The 15,752-nt window shown below is 38.3% G+C and overlaps 1 protein-coding gene across 3 annotated transcripts in view; it reads left to right on the top strand.

Annotated features, from left to right (window-relative positions):
- The first annotated feature begins 4,126 nt into the window (after positions 1–4,126).
- znf592 (zinc finger protein 592) overlaps positions 4,127–15,752 on the top strand; it is a 143,821-nt gene continuing 132,195 nt past the window's right edge. For all 3 annotated transcript variants that reach the window (XM_052042609.1, XM_052042611.1, XM_052042608.1), the window contains exon 1: positions 4,127–4,282. The gene's annotated coding sequence lies outside the window, so the exon portion shown is untranslated. The remainder of the gene's footprint in view (positions 4,283–15,752) is intronic.

Genomic DNA, 15,752 nt, shown 5'->3' with positions numbered 1-15,752 from the left:
TCCCAAGAGTTGGTAGGGATATTGTGCTTTTTCCAGGAGGTTTTGAGAACATCCTTGAATCTTTTCCTCTGTCCACCTGGTAATGTCTTGCTATGACAAAGCTTGGAATGGAGTCATCTGTGTGAAACACTAACTTTATCTTTCTCTCTATATTCTGTTGAGTATATCCAGCATTTTCTGTTTATGTCTCCAAATACAGTATCTGTTTTAGGAGCCTGCTGTTACACATGTGAACAATGTGGCCTGAGCAATAGAACCAGCTAAGTATAATTAGAGACTAAATGCTGGAGATTTGGCTTGGTAGAGGATGCTGGAGTTGATTATTTTATCCCACCAATGAACTTAGAGGATCTTGCAGAGACAGCATTGGTGGTATCTCTTGAGGTTGCTGCTATAAGTAATCCAAGTCTCAAAAGCATTAAGGAGAGCAGAGTTACTGGTACCCAATAAGACTCTAGGCCTTGAGGAATTACGGGCCTTCAATCCCATTAATTTCTTTAGCATTGTTTCCTTATTAATATGAATTTTCTTTAGTTCCTCTCACTAGTTCTTAGGTTTCTTAAAATTTCTGGGAAGTTATTTCTGTCTTCCTAGCAGGAACACAAAGGCTACCAGAGCTGGAATCTATGTCCCCAATTTAGTTAAAAATCCACATTAACCTGGATAAGCCACAACAAAGGACTAACTCCAGCAGATTTGGACAGTAATAAACAAAAACATAAAGTTGCTATAAAAATTTGGAGCTATTTCCCAACTAACTCTGGAAGCACATAAGACCATAAGAAGTTGGAAAAGAAGGCCATTCAGTCCCTCAAGCCTACTCTACTATTCAAAAGTGTCATGGCTGATCTGACATTCCTCGTTCATTTTCCTACTCTTTCCCCTTTATGCATTATTCCCTTACTGATTAGAAATCTTATCTACCTCCATAATGCACATTTCCATTACTGACAAGAAATCTTACCTATTTTGGCCTTAAATGTACCCAAGGATGCTGCACCCCATTGCTCTCTGCAGGAAACAAAGAAATCTAGCAGCCAAGTGCGGCAGATAACACGGTAGGCTATGGAATATTGGCCCTTATTTCAAGGGGGTTGAAATGTAAAAGTAGGGAAGTCTTACTCAACTGTACAAGGTACTAGTGAGCCCACTATATAGAAACAAATGTACTCAGAATAAGGGACTTCTTACCTCTTTCTGGGAGAGGAAATTCTTCCTTATCTCAGTCTATCAATATCTTATTGTGAATTGTTTGTATCCTCCTCACCAGTTGCCTTCCCAACTATTTTTGTGTTATCTGTAAATATGGTAATTTGTTTCCTTCCTCCAAATCATGTATATTGACAACAGTTGCAGTCCCAGCATTGATCCCTGTGGTACCACACCGATTACATGTTACCAACCTGAAAACAGACTCCTCTCCCTACTTGCTGCTTTTTGCCTGTTAGACAATCCTCTATCCATGCCAATACGTAACCTCCAACATCATAGACTCTTATCTTGTGACTTGAAGTTTTGTTAAGAACATAGTTGTACACCTTCCAGAATTCCAAATACTTCATGTGGGGGGAGATTTTAGAACATTTAGATTTTAGGGAAAAATTAAAAGCCATTTAGCAAGCCAGTTCAGATTTGTTACAGGTCTAATTGTTTTTGACTGATTTGAGTGAGTTTGTTTTATGAGTTAACATAAAACGGATGAGAGCAGAGCAACTATCAATAGGTGCATGTGGATTTATAACGATATTTGGAAAAAGTTCCACGTACAAGGCATTATCAAAATTGAAGCCCATGGAATGAAAGGAACAATGGCAGAATGGATGCACATTAGTGGTTAAGGGATAGAAAACAGGAAACTGTGGTTTTTCAGACTAAGTGGTATACCGTGGAATTCCCCTTGGTTTAGTGCAAAGACTCCAGATGTACTGATCATACATTAATGACTCAAATTTGGAGATGCAGAGTACAATTTTCAAATTTACATATGTTACAAATAATAAACTTGGAAGTGGACTAAAGATTGAAAGAATCAGTATAGATGCTATAGGTTATTTTTTCCAGTGCCTTGAGATGCCTGCAGTTTGTATCCAGGTTTCAGAACCATATAGGAGGGCAGAGACCACTGCTACCCAGCAGGACATGCATTTTGTGCCAAGCTTGAGGTCTCAGTCTTCAAATACCCTTGTCCTCAATCAACAAAGACTGTGCTGGTGCATTGAAGGCAGGGGTGAATTTCATCATCAGCATCTGCCTTCACTGAGAGGTGGCTCCCAGAATGTGGGAAGTGGTCCATATTTTCAGAAGTCTAACTGTGAACCTTTATTATCAGAGAGTAGTGGGCAATGGGGTGAGTTTGGTTGAGGAGCTTGGTCTTGCAGATGTTCAGCATGAGGCCCATCCTATCATACACTTCAGTAATGTCTTGGAGCTTGACCTCAACCATGAACAAACATGAGCATCATCTGCATACTGCAGCTCAGCTACTGGGGCTCTGGTAACCTTGGTTCTGGACCGTCATTGTTATATGTTGAACAGTTCCTGATTAGTTCTTAAGAATGGCTTCAGTCCTGTGGGAAGTTTGTAGGAGGTAAATTGCAACACTTCAGTGACAACAATTGAAAAAATTGTTGGGGCAATGACACAGCCTTGTTTAACATTGGTCTTCACTGAGATTGGTTCTGTTGTAGACCTGTTGGATGGTATCATGGCTTGCATGGCATTGTGAAGCAAATTATTTTCTGTGGGCAGTGAATATGCTTTGTGTGCTTCTGAGACCTGGACTACCTACAACAGGCATCTCCAGGTAGTGGAAAAATACCATTAATGTTGCCTCTACAAAATCCTCCCAATTTAATCGAAGAATAAGTAAACCAATATACTGTCCCAGGCCAACTCCAGCATTGAGGCCCTAGTAATTTTCTGTCAACTACATTGGGCTATGTTGTTCAGATGCTAGACACCAGACTCCCAAAACAGAAAAAGGATCAGGTGGGAGCACAAAGAAGCCCTACATAAGTGTCAGAAAAAAAACTTCACGTCACAGATTACCAGCCTGCACATCAGCAACTTCCTGTTCTAACTATGGAAGAGGCTCATTTCCCATATTTGCCATCTCAGAACCCACAAAAATAGAGTAGGAGGAAGGGACGGCCTAAGATGATGATGGTATACTACAGATAGTGATTTAAGAGTACATAGGGTGATGGACATGTAGAATCATTGCAAGTGAAATTCAACGTATAAAATGTGATACTTCGTGGTAAGAAGAATGAGGAGAGGCAACAGACACTGAATAGTTTAATCTTAAAGTGGATGCAAGAGAGACGTAGAGATGCTTGAAAGCAACAGTACAGAAAAAGGCATAAGATTTTGGATAAAGTGTATAAAATACAGGTAAATGCATAAAGCACACCTAACCCCCGTTGTACGGAGGGTTGCATTCCTCGAAAAAGGTCCGTATCGCGATTTTACCGTAACGCGAAGCTGCGCCACCTGCGCATGCGTCAAGAAATGCGAGTTGAAAACTATTATTTCGTGTTTATGTATCTATTTTTTCACGTAAATTTCGTAAGAGAAAATCTTTATTTCGTGTCCCAGTTTTTTTTTAGTAATGATTTGTGAATTTTGTAACGACGAATTTCCGTAACCCGGGGGTCGCCTTCCTTGAACTGAACGGCCTCATTTTAAACAGCCTGGTGGGACAGCATGGAGATGGCAGACCAAAAGGCCTATTTCTGTGCTACATCGATCACATGGAATCACCAGCCCGCAAAGTATAACTGATTTCCACCGTCAGCGCGATAACAAATTTGCATCTGATAACAACACCCTAAAGCGCTGTGGGGCTTTTTAACCACATCAAAACGCACGTTATTGTTAGTGAGGGGAAAAAAAACCGCCGCCTCACACCGCCAGCGGCCACGACTCAGTGGCAGACTGCAATGAAAGCCGTTTAAAAACATCCAACCACGATTTAGATAATCTAAAAATATATACGTGCAAACCCTTCTCGCCATCAACCGACGAAGCTGGTCAGTCGTCGCTCTCTCCCGCTCACCCCACCCCTCCGCACCGCGCATGCGCGGAGCCCGTCCCGGAGGCGGGTAACCGCCGCTCGGCTGCGCGAGCACGGTCTCCGGCCCCCGGAGGCGGGTAACCGCAGCTCGGAACGCGCGCGTACGTGCACGGCCGGCCGTTCGGCGCTGGAACGCAGCTTGGAATGCTGGTTCGGATGGGGCCACGTGACCTACTGCTGCCACGGTCGAGAAACGGGATGTAAATGGTAAACTTGTGAGCGAGTGTGTTTGGCGGTTGCGTGCGTGTGTTGGCGAGGAGGGCAGTGAGTGTGAGCTGGCGTGTCAGTAGTGTTAGGAGGCCCCGAGTGAGGTTGATGAGGCTGCGGCTACACAGCGGCAAACAATGGGCCTTGCTCTCGGCTCGGGTCACAACCCCTATGTGTGTGTGTGTGTCTCAGTCTGTCTGTCTCCCTTCACAGGCCTCTTGCTTAAATCTTGTTTTTCTATGGGAGACCGGGGATATCTTTCTGTGGTGAGCAAGTTTCAGAGTGCCTGTCTGTCAGTTTCATGGCTGCCTCTTTACTTTATCATGTTGACTCCATGATTGATTTCTGAAGCTTCCAGATTATTTGCTTTAGTATTTTGTGTATTTTTTTTTATTTTTCCTACACTGCCCGCCTTAGTCATGGGAGGGAAGGGATTTAATTTTGGCATTATATATTAACATGTATTGCGTACATGTATTCCTAAAACCCGAGAACTCTAATTTGTCACATTTTTCTGTGTAAGGAGGGCATACGTTACACCTATGGTTTTCACTAGAGTGATTGTTTGATGGTTTATTTTATTATATTTGGCGATTGTTTATACCAGTGCTTCTACTTGTCGCTGGATATTAAAGGTTAACCCAACCTGAGCCAGTAGTGCAGCTTAATTAACAGGGATTTATTGTATATTATTTTCAATATATAGTGATTGCAAAGTACTGGCAAAATGTTTTTGGCATGGAAAGTTTGTTCATGCATGTCATTCTGTAAGGAAATAAGATAACTGAACACCACTAATAATCTGTTTGATTTACATTTTCTAATAAATCAAAAGTGAAAATCATATCACACAAATGAACAGAAGGGAGTTAAGTACAATGCTTCATCATCCATATAAAGCAAAAGGCTGCAGATAATGAAATGGAAAAATGGAAACTCAATAGTTCTGTCAGATTTTGTGGAGAGAGCAAGTGGTTCTTGTTAAGAACTGGCAATGTATATTGTGCAGTCCTTACTGAGAACATTTTAAAGTTTAGTTGATATTCAAATGTCCAATGTGGGTTCATAGCAGAACTGAGGACGAGAGTGTATATAGTTTATTTAACCAAGATTCTTTATTCCTAGTTAGTGTACACTATATATCCATAATGTTTTAATCACAATTGCTATTGTCCTAGTGGCTGGAGAGTTATGGTTAACTTAGTTGTGTTTTGGCAGATGCCAACTTTGTCTGTGCCTGGTTCTAATTGTATTCATGTCACGTAAAATCCTTCTAGTTATTCTATCTCCATTTCTGTCCACTTAGTTCACAAACATTATTTTTATTGCCTGTGTTTAATCTCCTAATTTTCACTTTTACTTCCATGTTTTAGTGTTAGCCAGTCATGCCCAGACAGTGTGGTTGGCATGTTAAATTGAGCTGTGGTTTGATCATAGCAAAACCAAATAATTTTCAGTGGCTGATATCCACTTGGCATTTTCAGGAACCATTGCCCATATGTTTTGGTTTTTCTTTCATCTCATTCTTCCCCACTCCCACCCCCTCCTCCCCCAAACTATTTTGCCTCATCTTCCAAATCCTTATACTGCAGTACTGAGAGAGCTGAGAACTATAATCCAGGTTGGATTTTAAGATTCTTTCTACAGTTCAGCAAGAAAGAATATACATCTCGCATATCCCGAAAATGCCAGTGCATGGCAGTCATTGAATTTCTTTTGCCTCAGTTATTTAGTAATGCATACAAGGCCCACTGAAGAGGCACATAATCTTAGTGCAATTCCAGTGCTGTATTGACAGAGTGCAACATTTTTAGTTGAAATGTGAGGTAATAAACTGCATTTGAGATCCCCTTTTCAAATAAATGTAAACAAGCCTATGGCACTATTTAGGAAAAGTGAGGGGTATTTTCTTGGTGTTCTGGCCAACGTTTATCCCTTAACAAATATCAAATTGGATTTATTCCATTCCTATTTGTGGAACCTTGCTGTGCACAAACTGTCTGCTGCATTTCAGATCACGCCAGTAGTTTTTGAAACACTCAAGACAGCTTGATGTTATGACCAAGTTCTTGCTTTGAAGCATGGTCTTGCAATTATTTTGTAAGCAAACTGAAATTTGGATAATTGATCGAATAATCTATTTTGACATTATTGATTGAAGGGGAAATTGTGGCAAGGATAACAGGAAAATCATGCTCTGATAGATCCATGGTTAAAATTTTATCATAAGGTTGTGGCCTCTAATCTTGACTGAGCAATTCTCTTGCACAGCGCAGGAGAATCAGCAAGAACCCAAGACTTTTGATGAGAGTGTTAGCAACCAAGCCATGCTGACACTAATAACAAGTTGCATACCTTTAGATTTAGTCACTGACTATCAGACAAGCTGTTAGTCACTCATTCAATGAGAAAGGTTTTGCAGTTAACATCAAGTGTTCTCTCCAGCAGCATACAGGAAGTTTGTGGGTTGAAAGTTCAATTTTTAACTGTTTACTTGGTGTTTGCATAGAAGTGGTTCCAAAAAGGCATTATCCACACAGTAGAGTGACAAAAGTGTGAGAATATGGTGCAATTTAGTACCACATAAATTTAATGTTCATAAGGCACCAAAATGTGAATGGTAAATTACTGGAAAGCTAGCCAGGATGATTATTTTGGCACAGTTAAATAGGATGTAATTTAGAAAGTGCTGATTTAATATTTATAATCCCTTTTCATTCTGAAGTGATTTTTGTTTGTTAAAAGTTTCCATCATTCTCTCCAAAGTGACTTAGCTGGTTAATGTATTGAGTAATTGAATTGTACAGAGCAGGAAAGTCCTTGTGGAATGACTGAAGTAATGGCCTTTCTGCTTTGTCAGGGAACTGCAAATTGGGTAGAATTCATAGATAAGAGAATTATTAGCCCTACTGTTGAATGACCTACTAACACTTATCAAAGCTATGCATAAAGAATACTTTGGTAAGAGAGAGGATGGTAACTATGGAACTAACATGGCCAATTATCAATACATTTAGTAAGGGGGAAAAAGGAGGAAAAATTTCTTGCACAGGTTTTGTCACCTTGCTGTAATCCTGCAGGTGCTTTATTTTATAATTCTCAACTCACTGGCATTAACATCTCTTACCTAACTCTGATTCTTCATTTGGTTAGCCTGTAGGAGTTTGAACTATTCACTCATGGGTTTTTATAGCAGAGGGAGTTTTGATAATGCATGGTTTTACTAGTGGTTGCTGCATGGCGAACAATGGTGGAACCTTCACAAATCTTTTTCCTCTTTGGCCTCATTCAATGTAAGTAAGGAACAAAATCAAAAGCCTCTGTCTCTTGATTTTATCCACTCATTCTTAAGATCATTTATACAAAAAACAAGTTGTTGGCTATTAGTTGTTGGCTAATTGTTACAGTTTTTACATGTATTGAAATGCTGGGTTATCCGCGTGCCAACAAGGACTTCTGTAGGGAAAAGATGAACCGTAATACAGAAGCTGAGAGCTGAGAATTGCCTATTGTGATCCAGGGCAGATAAAACTTGAATGTAGAAGGAGCAATTGACTTAAATTAAAGGGAATGAAAGCAGTGCAACTTTCATATGATAACTCGGGGATTGTATGAACTGAAGAGGTAAAATACAGAGAAGGAAAAAAATACAGAAATAGTCATTTCTTTGATAAATTGTACTGTAGGTGCTTGGAGTGGCCACGTAAACATCTTAAAGCATTGTCAACTTGTTGCCCCAATGTTGTTGTAGTAACCCCATATGTGAAGGAATAATGGAAAATGAAGCATTCATTTTGAAGGAAGCCATTTGATTTATGTGAAGCAAAAATGTAAGGTTTGTGTTAAATTAAAAATATTATATAAAATTGCAACAGCAGCAAAACTTGCATAAAGTAGTAATTGTAGCAGAAACTGCTTTTGAAAAAATGGATCATAAGTGAAATCTACAACGTCACTTGTGAATGCTAGACATCTGTGAAAATAAATTGCGTCACTGTAGAATTGGATTCTTTGTAGAATTTATTCCATCATTTTATTTTAATCTCAAAGTGCTAGCTTGTTCTTTACAGATGCAGTTAATCTTCTACATGCAGAAAAGTGAACTTGTCAAACCCAAATGATCAGGCTGCCACTGTTCTTATGACCTGCCATCAAGAGACATTATAGATGTTATCAATCTACCTTCAACTCCCTCCAGTGATCTCTTTCTGCAGGAAGATCATACTGTAGCATTGTTTTTGTATTTGCAGAGGATTCACAAATGTGGTGAATCTCGCAAATAGTTAATGCAGATTATGGACAGCTATTAGGATGCTAATTCCTCTGTGGGTTCTAGTCGGGGGGAGAGACCAGGAGCAAGCAGACTTTGTGCTCGTTATTTACTGACAGAGCTTCTGTCTGAAGATAAATTGAAGGAAGAGACGACAGACATTTTCTGTCCATCTGACAGATCCTACATAATCCACAGTGGAAGAATTATGTATGAATGCATCTTTTGGTTTTTCTGGGAGATTGATTTGATGCAGAAATGGACTTGGGAATATGGAAAGCAGATGTTTGCCATTTACTGTGACTTAGATGCAGTGCGTGTCTGGTTTAATTACTCCAATCTAATGGCTAGAGGAGTAGTAGACTACATCAGATTATTTTATTTAAAGAAAAATTGTGCAAAAGGATTGGGGAGTTAGAATGATGTAGCTTTTTTTAAAAAAGAATGAAATCTTGAAAAATTGCTCTTTTATTTTTAATTCAGAAGGGTAGTCAGTCCTTTTACCATAGTTTTCATGTGTTTCAGGAATGGGGGTGGATCAAGAATTGGTATTTCTGACCAATTGTGTCAAAATGCACTATAAGTGGAGTCTATCCTGCTTTTGCTGTTGTGTAATTCTGATAATTTACTTAATGGTAGAGCACTAGTATTTTTTCTACTGTGTATTTATATGCTCATTGTTTTCAAGTCTCTTCATGACCTTCCACCTCACTATCTCTGTAAGCTCCTGCAGCTTTACAATCCTTTGAGATATCGAGCTGCTCCATTACTGTGGATCCCTGATTTTAACCACCCTCAGTTTGTGTCTCATCTTCACTTGCTATGGTTTTAAATTTAGGAATTCCCCATCTAAACCACTGATACTCTATCCATTTGTCTTCCTTAAAATAGCACTTTGATCGAGCTTTTGGTTACATGACCTAATACCATTGTATATCTTGATTAGTTTTCATTTAACAGCATTTTGAGAGATTTTTCCTGTGCTGAAGGTGCTATAAAATGCATATCATTGGATGCTGGTGAATTAACTTCAATATACAGGGATTTGTCTAGTGACTGAAAATAGCACAGAAAACTGCAGATGTTGGAACTCTGACATAAAAATAGAAAATGCTAGAAGTACTCCGCAGGTCAGACAGCATCTGTGGAGAAAGAAACTGTTAATGTTTCAGCTCTGGGACCTTTCATTATATTTATCCAGCCTATTTTAGCTTTCACCTGGCAGTTACTGTGTGTCATGGAAAAAGAGGTTTAGTAATATTTTGTGGAAAATGCCAGTTAAATACAGCTCATTGGAACCATAGTACAGGTCCCTCGCTTAAACCACCAGGTTCACAATCAATGCTTGTGTATGACAATAGAAGCAGGGCTGGTTACTGAAGGATACATAACAGCAATATGGTTACATCTTCAAAAGAAGTGATAAAAAATATTGCCTGAAAAGATTTAGTTGAATAGTATGAAGTGGAAATGCAGATACATCTGTTCAGATATTACTTTGCACTAAATTCAGAATAAATAGCCTTTCCATTGCAAGATATGAATTTTATTGTAGAACTCTAAACAGTGGTGTTCATGGCAAATATGGCAGATTGCTAATCTAACCAATTAAAGGCCAAGTAGTTACAGCACATAAATGAGACTATTGGCTAAGAGAACGATGTTTGAATTGGTCTTTACTGACCTTTCTAAGTGGGTATATCTCTGGAGGTTAATTTTTCCTAAGCATTTCATAGTGGAATAAAGAATATCAGGAGAGATTTATTTGTATTTTTCTTTAACACATCTGCCTTACAGAGTCAAGGAAGAATAGTATTGAGATCTGAGAGAATTAATTTAAACTGCCATTATCAGTGGGGGAATAGAGTATGAGTCAGGAAGTCATGATGCAGTTGTATAAAAAATTTAGTTAGGCCACGCTTGGAGTATTACGTCACCCCATTAGTTCTGGTCACCCCCTTACAGGAACAATGTGGAGGCTTTGGAGAGGGTGCAGAAAAGGTTTATCAGGATGCTGCCTGGATTAGAGGATATTAGCTATAAAGAGGTTGACTAACCCTGGATTATTTTCTCTGGAGCATCAGAGGCTGAGGGAAGACACTATTTTATAAAATAATGAGAGGCATAAATAGGGTAGACATCCAGAATCCTTTACCCAGGGTAGAAATGTTGAATATTACAAGGCATAGCTTTAAGGTGAGAAGGGGAAAGTTTAAAGGGGATGTGTGGGGTAAGTAATTTTACGCAGTGGTAGGTGCCTGGAATGCACTGCTGGGGTTGGTAATGGAAGCAGATACGATAGTGGTGTTCAAGAGGCTTTCAAATAGGCAGGTTAATGTGCAGGGAATCGAGGGATATGGATTGTGTAGGCAGATGGGATTAGTTTAATTTGGCATCATACTCGGCATGGACATTGTGGGCCAAATGGCCTGTTTGTATGCTATACTGTTTATGTTCAATGTGCTGCTCTTTTAATTATTGAACACACAGTGGGGGGGGGGGGGGAAGATGCAGTTATTGCTAAATTGATATCTACTATTTATTGATGGAACTGGAAGTGAATTAAGTTTTCTATTTTTGATGAATATGAATTATGCATCCTTTGCTCCTTAAACTGAAATGTATGCTAAAATTCTTGGGATTATTCTATGTCCATAAATTAATGTTTAGCATGAAGGAAGTCGAGATTTTCGTGAAAAAGAATATGTTTAAAATAAATTCCTTACCCACAGGAAAAACACAACTGGGCCACACTGCTACCATTTCTCTGCTATCAAAATGTTTAGGTTTGATTCTTAATGGGAAAAGTTTACTGGTGGATGCAAGGTGTGTACACACAGCTGTATTTAGAATTGGGACATTGTGGGCATCTGGTGTAGAAGAATACACAATGAATTAGCCTTTCTTTGAGTACCCCATCTGAAGTATCAGGATCAGTTGTTGGTTTGCTTTATAGGTGTAGCATTTTCCCTGAGCACTCCTGCAGGTAGTCTGAATTTTGCTTCCAATGTTTTTAGAAATGTAAAGCCATCTTCAGTGTTCACTAAAATATAAGAAATTTATTAGGGAAATCATTTTAACTTGATTGAAGTCAGTCACTGAAGTTCGTGAGTTTTAAAACGGAGTCTTCTGCCATTGACCCACTTGTGAATCTGAAAGAAAAAGAGGAAAGTTTTTCTGTTAATAGCTTGAGTTATATTAAATGTTGATAAGTAAATTAGGTGTATAGGACTTGTTGGTGCAATCATCAATACATGCCGCAAAAGAACAAAACTAGTTTTGGAATTATTCGAAGTCACGCCTACCATTGAGGATACCCCAGTTTCCTCCCCCATCTCAAAGATAAGGGTTGGAAGGTTAATTGGCCACTATAAATTACCCCTAGTATGCAGATGAGTGGTAGAATTGGGGGGCAGTTAATAAGAATGTGGGGGAATACAAAATTGGATTAATGTAAGATTAGCATAAATGAGTAGTTGACGGTCAACAAAGACTCAGTGGGTTGAAGGGCTTGTTTCCATACTGTATGTCTATAAATTGATGCAAATTATTCAAATAAGTCTACAGTCTTTTACAGGCTTTTGTGCTGCACAGGAGGATCTTCAATATTGAATAAATCACATATATCATTTCTGCTGATCTTTGGGCTAGGCTAATCTTGTACTTCATAATTTAATGTCAGCGTGGAGCTGAATAGTTTCATTTTGTCACAAACCATGGAGCATTAGCAAGTTTAGAGGTCATTAATTGGCTATCATCCTCAATTTACAACTTTTACTTTGCACCTTTTCTGGGAATGTGAACAGAATTTTAAGCCCAAAGGGTTGAGATCAGAGTATCAAGCAAATCCTGAAGCATACACCTTCAGCATCTATATTTAATCCCAGATTGAAATAATTTTGGACTAATATGGAAGTTGGTAAAGGATGGGAGGTGTTTTACATTGATGGTTGAGACTTGGAACTGCTATATTCCATCTCCATGTAGACTTTGGAGAACAATAACTTTCTGATATCACATAGCTTTCTTGAAAGTTAATGATTTTATTTTCAATTCTGGCAATTCATTATGCAACAATCATAAGATTATTCTGCAAAAAAAAATTAAAATTAGGACTGAAGATACATTTGCTCACCCAATGCCTATTTTGTTAAAAATTGTAATGATTGGAGAAGGATTTGGTATTTGTTTGTCTTTCAGATTTGGAGGTAATGGTATAGACTGTGGTATTCCCAGGAGCGTGAATGGGATTGCTGTTGTATTAACAGCTTGTTTACCAGGAGCTTTGTGACTCCAAGAACACATTACTGAGGTTCTCTTTAAATCACCCGACTATTTACTGGTTGGCCCTAACTAGAGATGTTATAGGGTTTTGCATTTATGTATCACATTTCACTTTCAGGATATACCAAAGTGATTTACAGCCAACGAAGTATTTTTGGAGTGTGGTCACTTCTGTATTGTAATGTAGAAATGTGGTAAATAATTTGCAATAGCTGCAGTCAGTAACCAGGTAACCTGTTTGTAGTGCCTAATTGTTGTCATATTGGATCTTCTGATTCCATTTTAGAATACAGGTGAGGCCTCATTTTAATGACTCATCCCAATAATATCTCTGTTATTGCAGCATTCCTTCAGCAGGGCACTGGAGTTGGAATTAAACATATATAGTTTTCAGTTGAGCTTCAGCTGTTGGAGAGGAACAGAAGTATTCTCGCCAGTGTCCTGAGGTTGATATTTATTCCTTGACCAGGATCATAAAGGCATTGAGGTGGTCATTGTTGCTTTGTGGAAGTTTACTGTGCATGTATTGGCCATTGTACAACCAATATGGCAACAATGAATATACCAGGTAATACCTGTGTGATGCATATTGGTAAGAAGTGATTAAGTATGCATGTGTCTGCAGCAGTGCTGGTCTCCATTTGAGCCTTCTTGCCATTGAATTAATAAGGCCGTAGCTCATCACTCCCATGTGTTCAATACCCATCCCAAATTAAGTTAATTCTTGTACAGGCAACTTCCACTCCTCAGAAATGGAGTAGAAGAAAGTCATCATTGAAACTGCAGGGCTGGCTATGAAGAAGGAGTTGTCATTTTGTAGGCTGTATTGCAATATTCTCTGAAAGGGTGTAAATGCAACTTTAGGCATTAGCAGAACTCCTCCATCTTTTGTATCATGAGTTTGAGAGTGCAAGACAACTGATTTGCTGAGAAGCTAAACTAACAATCTGCAAATGGCAATAGATTCTTTGAGGCAGTTTCCATGTCAACCACCACTGCAGTTACTGCAATTATCAGGATTTTTCTTTGTGGAGAGGCATGAGATTTGCTGTTTTCCAATGGAATGACTCAATGCTATGGTGAATAAAAATACATGAACCATAAAGGAGCTATACCAATGATTTAGAGAATGAAAGCTTCAAGGAAGAGGAAAGAATTGGACTCACTTTAGAAATACTGAACTATATTGTGGTAGATTTTGTTTTCATTAATTAAAGCATTACATTGGAACCTCTGATTACCTGATTGAATTTTAAATGACTTTTCAACAAATATAGTGCATGTTGTATTCCTGCCTCTAGAACTGTGTACTTGTATGTAGGAACAAAAATGGAGAGTTGGTCTTTATCTGCTTAACAGGGTCACAGATTTTGTGTTGTCCCTTAAGGCAAGTCTTCCAAGACTACTGTGCTGCCAGCACCAGCAGGGTCAAATTAACCTGTCTTTGTTTCAATCGCATCTGGTGGTTCATTCAGTTGTGTTACCTAACTTATTTTTAGAAAGTGCACCCTTGCATCTGTGTCACAAGATGAATATTTTTTCTTTTGCAGATTATGAATTTCTTGGTATTTCTAGGTGTGTCCAGCTATTTGATTCATTAAAATTTATAAAGTGGTATCTTTGGGAAGTCACTGCTTATTTAAAAGGATGTGGTTTGTAGATTGTTATATGCTCCAGTGCCACAGGACACAATATAAATTTATTACCTCTTTATAATCTATGCTTGTGTAACATTCCTAACTGTGAATAGGCATTGAGGAGGAACTAAAGTTTTGAGTCTTAGAAATATTTGTAAAAGAAATGAGTCTGATTAATTATACTTCAGGGCCACCAGCTTTGTGTGACCTTTGTCATGACAGAGAGGAATTAATGTTAAGTAATGCTGGCTGGTGATCCAGGATTGCTGATTCTTAATGCCCTAAATCAAGAGAAAATATTGCTTGAATTTCTAGTGGATTTCTAATGCATATGTTATCTCTTTAAAAATTATTTTAAGAATCTAAATATCTTTCCAAGTAGAAATAAAACCGTGAAGTGATAAAGAATTGGAGGGAATCATTTGGACCATCATGCCTGATTTGCTTGATACTCTGATCTCAACCCTTTGGGCTTGAAATTCTGTTTGCATTCCAAGAAAAGGTGCAAATTAAAAGTTGTAGTTGATGAAACTTTTGGTAGACTGAAACAAATGTTAAATGTAAAATAGTAGGAGGAAGAGGATGCAGAAAGAATGAAAATGGGGAGACAATATACTAATTTAAAAAATGAAAAATGGATCAGAAAAATTCAACAATGTTGTATTTCTGCTGGGTTTACCATAATCTGAACTAGGACCTTTGTTAGGAACAATATGTCCACAATATAGTTTGTTAAGCCTATAATGTTGGTAGGAATCAATAATATCTGGACATGTGAAACTCTAAGCTTTAAAACTGTAACTGGTAATAGGGAAGTGGTCCACCAACATGTTGAATATTTTTTTGCCTGCTTCTAATCCCATACGAGGTCTATTTAAGCAGCCTTAGTGATTGTCTAGGTGCCTCTCAAGATTTGTTGTTGATTGCAGTTTCACTTTTTCCTTGGATTGGTCATCCAGACACGTTGTAGAATGAGGTGTAATAACATTAAGTCTTGTTATGTCATCAGGTTGTAACAATCAGTGATGATTGTTTTACACAATATAAATGTGGACTTTGTCTCTTGCTATGTGTAGATTTACTTGGTGAACCTTTATTTATTACTGAGTACTCTTAATTATTCGACAATTCTTGGAACCTTTTTGTGCAACTTGTGATACAGTGCAATAGAGTTTTGAAGATTCTATCATTAAAACTTCTTGCAGGCAATCTGATCAGAGAATTTGGAAACCATCCTAATGTGTGCTATTGTATGTTATACAATTTTTAGAGCAATTAA

The sequence above is a fragment of the Pristis pectinata genome, chromosome 32 (assembly GCF_009764475.1).
Source record: "Pristis pectinata isolate sPriPec2 chromosome 32, sPriPec2.1.pri, whole genome shotgun sequence".
Classification (NCBI taxonomy): Eukaryota; Metazoa; Chordata; class Chondrichthyes; order Rhinopristiformes; family Pristidae; genus Pristis; species Pristis pectinata.
Note: the sequence above shows the minus strand (reverse complement) of the source record. Positions and strands in the feature narration are given on the sequence as shown.